We start from the raw sequence: 6,951 nt of genomic DNA, 5'->3' as shown, positions 1-6,951 counted from the left end.
ACAACCCAAGGCTCTCTCAGACCTTTAACTATAATCACTTCTCAAAGTAAGCATTGCAGGCAACTGTTATCCCTATGTAACCAATCCTAGCCATTTATTTATGTGTCCCTGCTCTTCACAATTCAGCCTTGCAGGGATCGTCAACTCAGCCTCAAATCCCCTCCCTGACTCACTAATTAGATTTTTAAACTCTTTGCCAAGGCCAGTCACCTGTAAAAGCATATATAATTCCACTTATACCCCTTTCACACTGAACGGAGAACCAGGGTTATTGCTGGGGCAACCCCGGCGCAACCCGTTTCCAGGCTTGATGTAAAAGGTTTGACCAGGGTTGTGCATCCTGTGTCACAACCAGGGTTCTACCTGGGTCTGACCCGGGTCGGCTCCAGTGTGAAAGGCAGACCCTATGACCCGGATCATGCCTAACAGGCTGCTGTTTGGCAGGCTCAGGTGCGCTTGGAGACAAGCGTTCTTTGTGAATGGCGATGACCCGGGACAGGTGGATTTCCAATCTACAGTAGGTTTCTTTGTTCATTTGTTGATCATTGCAGCCTGCGTAGCTTTTGACAGTTATTACAGAATTTCCGAAAACATAGCGTTTCGTAAAAAAAAATACATTAAATAAGATTGAGTATTCCAGGTAAACAAGCACCATTTGCAGCCCTTGCAAAAAATAAATGCAGCAGAACCCTTTTAAGCATTTTATTTCTGGAGAAATGGAAACCATGTTTGGAGCATGCAGAATTAAGGTTCAAAAAGGGTTGAGATTGCCTAAAGGATAAAAGAAAAAAGAGGCAGACTAGATGGGCCAAGTGGTTCTTATCTGCCGTCAAATTCTATGTTTCTATGAGCATGTTATATTCAGACAGCTCGCCTTTACTTTAATGCCACGTTGTTGCAGCAGCATGAGATTACACAGGTTGTATCAGTGGTACTGAATGTGTAGTAAGGACCTCATGAAAGATGGGTTTCCAAGTCCTTCTTAATCATCGAATGGTGTATTGATTAAGGGGATGCCAAGTGAACGATATTTAATGTAAAGGTCAATCTCACAGTTCCATAAGGCGATTTCCTTCTCCAACGTTTCAGTCAGCAGTGCAAAATAACTGGAGTTATTTTGCACTGCTGATCTGTGATGTTATGCTGACCATCTGATTGAGCTGTTAACTCCTTGACAAAGGTCCTGGTGTGGACCGAAACGTTGGAGGAGGAAATCGCCTTATGGAACTGTGAGATTGATCTTTACATTAAATATCGTTCACTTGGTTGATTAAATCTAGAGAGTGCTATTCTTTCCACGGCTGTGGAAAATACTGTATTGTACTTTGGGTCACACCCCTTAGGGGGTTCTGACTTTGATTGGCACCCTAGTAGCTGGCTGTGGTTTGTGAGAGTGCAGGGACCCCTGTCATTTATATATATATATATATATATATATATATATATATATATATATATATATATATATATATATATATATATATATATATATATATATATATATATATATATATATATATATATATAAAACTGGTCTTACAATAATGGTTACAGCAATGCTAGTTTTCAGTTGTTTAAATACTAAATTCACACCAAAAATAAGAATTTACTTACCGATAATTCTATTTCTCGGAGTCCGTAGTGGATGCTGGGGTTCCTGAAAGGACCATGGGGAATAGCGGCTCCGCAGGAGACAGGGCACAAAAAAGTAAAGCTTTACTAGGTCAGGTGGTGTGCACTGGCTCCTCCCCCTATGACCCTCCTCCAGACTCCAGTTAGGTACTGTGCCCGGACGAGCATACACAATAAGGGAGGCATTTTGAATCCCGGGTAAGACTCATACCAGCCACACCAATCACACCGTACAACTTGTGATCTAAACCCAGTTAACAGTATGACAACAGAAAGGGCCTCTTAAAGATGGCTCCTTAACAATAACCCGAATTAGTTAACAATAACTATGTACAAGTATTGCAGATAATCCGCACTTGGGATGGGCGCCCAGCATCCACTACGGACTCCGAGAAATAGAATTATCGGTAAGTAAATTCTTATTTTCTCTATCGTCCTAAGTGGATGCTGGGGTTCCTGAAAGGACCATGGGGATTATACCAAAGCTCCCAAACGGGCGGGAGAGTGCGGATGACTCTGCAGCACCGAATGAGAGAACTCCAGGTCCTCCTTTGCCAGGGTATCAAATTTGTAAAATTTTACAAACGTGTTCTCCCCCGACCACGTAGCTGCTCGGCAGAGTTGTAATGCCGAGACCCCTCGGGCAGCCGCCCAAGATGAGCCCACCTTCCTTGTGGAGTGGGCTTTTACAGTTTTAGGCTGTGGCAGGCCTGCCACAGAATGTGCAAGTTGAATTGTGTTACAAATCCAACGAGCAATCGACTGCTTAGAAGCAGGTGCGCCCAACTTGTTGGGTGCATACAATATAAACAGCGAGTCAGATTTTCTGACTCCAGCCGTCCTTGCAATGTATATTTTTAAGGCTCTGACAACGTCCAACAACTTGGAGTCCTCCAAGTCGCTAGTGGCCGCAGGCACCACAATAGGTTGGTTCAGATGAAATGCTGATACCACTTTAGGGAGAAAATGCGGACGAGTCCGCAGTTCTGCCCTATCCGAATGGAAGATTAGATAAGGACTTTTATAAGATAAAGCCGCCAATTCAGATACTCTCCTGGCAGAGGCCAGGGCTAGTAACATAGTCACTTTCAATGTGAGATATTTCAAATCCACCTTTTTCAATGGTTCAAACCAATGGGATTTGAGGAAATCTAAAACTACATTTAGATCCCACGGTGCCACCGGAGGCACCACAGGAGGCTGTATATGCAGTACTCCCTTGACAAAAGTCTGGACCTCAGGGACAGAGGCCAATTCTTTTTGGAAGAATATTGACAGGGCCGAAATTTGAACCTTAATGGATCCCAATTTGAGACCCATAGATAATCCTGATTGCAGGAAATGTAGGAAACGACCCAGTTGGAATTCCTCCGTCGGAACCCTCCTATCCTCGCACCACGCTACATATTTTCGCCAAATGCGGTGATAATGTTTCACGGTGACTTCCTTCCGTGCCTTAATCAAGGTAGGAATGACTTCTTCTGGAATGCCTTTCCCTTTTAGGATCTGGCGTTCAACCGCCATGCCGTCAAACGCAGCCGCGGTAAGTCTTGAAAAAGACAGGGACCCTGCTGTAGCAGGTCCCTTCTCAGAGGTAGAGGCCACGGTTCGTCCGTGAGCATCTCTTGAAGTTCCGGATACCAAGTCCTTCTCGGCCAATCCGGAACCACTAGTATTGTTCTTACTCTTCTTTGCCGTATGATCTTCAATACCTTTGGTATGAGCGGCAGAGGAGGAAACACATACACTGACTGGTACACCCAAGGAGTTACCAGTGCGTCCACAGCTATTGCCTGTGGATCTCTTGACCTGGCGCAATATTTGTCCAGTTTCTTGTTGAGGCGAGACGCCATCATGTCTACAATTGGTCTTTCCCAACGGTCTATTAACATGTTGAAGACTTCTGGATGTAGACCCCACTCTCCCGGATGAAGATCGTGTCTGCTGAGGAAGTCTGCTTCCCAGTTGTCCACGCCCGGGATGAACACTGCTGACAGTGCTATCACGTGATTCTCCGCCCAGCGAAGAATCTTGGCAGCTTCTGCCATTGCACTCCTGCTTCTTGTGCCGCCCTGCCTGTTTACATGGGCGACCGCCGTGATGTTGTCCGACTGAATCAACACCGGCTTTCCTTGCAGGAGAAGTTCCGCCTGGCTTAGAGCATTGTAGATTGCTCTTAGTTCCAGAATGTTTATGTGAAGAGACTTTTCCAGACTCGTCCATACTCCCTGGAAGTTTCTTCCTTGTGTGACTGCTCCCCAGCCTCTCAGGCTGGCGTCCGTGGTCACCAGGATCCAATCCTGAATGCCGAATCTGCGGCCTTCTAATAGGTGAGCCTTCTGCAACCACCACAGAAGTGACACCCTTGTCTTTGGTGACAGGGTTATTCGCAGGTGCATCTGCAGATGCGACCCTGACCATTTGTCCAACAGATCCCTTTGGAATATTCTTGCATGGAATCTGCCGAATGGAATTGCTTCGTAAGAAGCCACCATTTTTCCCAGGACTCTTGTGCATTGATGTACTGACACTTTTCCTGGTTTTAGGAGGTTCCTGACCAGATCGGATAACTCCTTGGCTTTTTCCTCTGGAAGGAAAACCTTTTTCTGAACCGTGTCCAGAATCATTCCTAGGAACAGCAGACGAGTTGTCGGGATTAAATGGGATTTTGGAATATTCAGAATCCACCCGTGTTGTCTTAGCACCTCTTGAGATAGTGCTAAAGCTGTCTCCAGCTGTTCTCTGGACCTTGCCCTTATTAGGAGATCGTCCAAGTATGGGATAACTAATACGCCTTTTCTTCGAAGAAGAATCATCATCTCGGCCATTACCTTGGTAAAGACCCGAGGCGCCGTGGACAATCCGAACGGCAGCGTCTGAAACTGATAGTGACAGTTTTGAACAATGAACCTGAGGTACCCCTGGTGTGCGGGGTAAATCGGAACGTGTAGATACGCATCCTTGATGTCCAAGGATACCATAAAGTCCCCTTCTTCCAGGTTCGCTATCACTGCTCTGAGTGACTCCATCTTGAACTTGAACTTTTTTATGTAGAGGTTCAAGGACTTCAGATTTAGAATAGGCCTTACCGAGCCATCCGGCTTCGGTACCACAAATAGAGTGGAATAATACCCCTTTCCTTGTTGTAATAGGGGTACTTTGACTATCACCTGCTGAGCGTACAGCTTGTGAATGGCTTCCAACACCCTCTCCCTTTCGGAAGAGACGGTTGGTAAGGCAGACTTCAGGAAACGATGAGGAGGATCCGTCTCTAATTCCAACCTGTACCCCTGAGATATTATCTGCAGGATCCAGGGGTCTACCTGCGAGTGAGCCCACTGCGCGCTGTAATTTTTGAGACGGCCCCCCACTGTCCCCGAGTCCGCTTGAGAGGCCCCAGCGTCATGCTGAGGTTTTTGCAGGAGCCGGGGAGGGCTTCTGTTCCTGGGAAGGAGCTGCCTGTTGGTGTCTCTTCCCTCTTCCTCTGCCTCGTGGCAGGTACGACAAGCCCTTTGCTCTCTTATTTTTGTAGGAGCGAAAAGGCTGCGGTTGAAAGGTCGGTGCCTTTCTCTGTTGGGGAGTGACTTGAGGTAAAAAAGTGGATTTCCCGGCAGTAGCCGTGGCCACCAAGTCTGATAGACCAACTCCAAATAACTCCTCCCCTTTATACGGCAAAACCTCCATGTGACGTTTTGAATCCGCATCGCCTGTCCACTGTCGTGTCCATAAGGCTCTTCTGGCTGAAATGGACATAGCACTCACCCGAGATGCCAGTGTGCAAATATCCCTCTGTGCATCACGCATATAGATAAATGCATCCTTTATTTGTTCTAACGACAGTAAAACATTGTCCCTATCTAGGGTATCAATATTTTCAATCAGGGATTCTGACCAAACTACTCCAGCACTGCACATCCAGGCAGTTGCTATAGCTGGTCGTAGTATAACACCTGCATGTGTGTATATATTCTTTTGAATAACTTCCATCTTTCTATCTGATGGATCCTTAAGTGCGGCCGTCTCAGGAGAGGGTAACGCCACTTGTTTGGATAAGCGTGTGAGCGCCTTGTCCACCTTAGGGGGTGTTTCCCAGCGCGCCCTAACCTCTGGCGGGAAAGGGTATAATGCCAATAACTTTTTTGAAATTATCAACTTTTTATCAGGAGCAACCCACGCTTCATCACACACGTCATTTAATTCTTCTGATTCAGGAAAAACTGTTTGTAGTTTTTTCACACCATACATAATACCCTGTTTTACGGTATCTGTAGTATCAGCTAAATGTAACGTCTCCTTCATTGCCAAAATCATATAACGTGTGGCCCTACTGGAAAATACGTTTGAATTTCTACCGTCGTCACTGGAATCAGTGCCCGTGTCTGGGTCTGTGTCGACCGACTGAGGCAAAGGGCGTTTTACAGCCCCTGACGGTGTTTGAGGCGCCTGGACAGGCATTAATTGATTGTCCGGCCGCCTCATGTCCTCAACTGACTGTTTAAGGGAAGATAAACCATCACGTAATTCCACAAATAAAGGCATCCATTCTGGTGTCGACCCCCTGGGGGGTGACATCTGCATATTTGGCAATTGCTCCGCCTCCACACCAATATCGTCCTCATACATGTCGACACCACGTACCGACACACACCGCAAACTCACAGGGAATGCTCTAATGAAGACAGGACCCACTAGCCCTTTTGGGGAGACAGAGGGAGAGTCTGCCAGCACACACCACAAAGCGCTATATATACACAAGGGATATCCTTATATTAAGTGCTCCCTTATAGCTGCTTTAATATATATATATATATAGCCATTAATGTGCCCCCCCTCTCTGTTTTACCCTGTTTCTGTAGTGCAGTGCAGGGGAGAGACCTGGGAGCCGTTCTGACCAGCGGAGCTGTGACAGAAAATGGCGCCGTGTGCTGAGGAGATAGGCCCCGCCCCTTTTTCGGCGGGTTCTTCTCCCGCTATTTTTCCAGTCAGGCAGGGGTTAAATATCTCCATATAGCCCCTATGGGCTATATGTGAGGTATTTTTAGCCTTGTATAAGGTTTATATTTGCCTCTCAGAGCGCCCCCCCCCAGCGCTCTGCACCCTCAGTGACTGCCCAGTGAAGTGTGCTGAGAGGAAAATGGCGCACAGCTGCAGTGCTGTGCGCTACCTTATGAAGACTGAGGAGTCTTCAGCCGCCGGTTTCCGGACCTCTTCACGCTTCAGCATCTGCAAGGGGGTCGGCGGCGCGGCTCCGGGACCGGACTCCACGGCTGGGCCTGTGTTCGATCCCTCTGGAGCTAATGGTGTCCAGTAGCCAAGCAG

Source organism: Pseudophryne corroboree, chromosome 11, assembly GCF_028390025.1.
Source record: "Pseudophryne corroboree isolate aPseCor3 chromosome 11, aPseCor3.hap2, whole genome shotgun sequence".
Lineage (NCBI taxonomy): Eukaryota > Metazoa > Chordata > Amphibia > Anura > Myobatrachidae > Pseudophryne > Pseudophryne corroboree.
The sequence above is the reverse complement of the archived record's forward strand: the minus strand, read 5'-3'. Positions refer to the sequence as shown.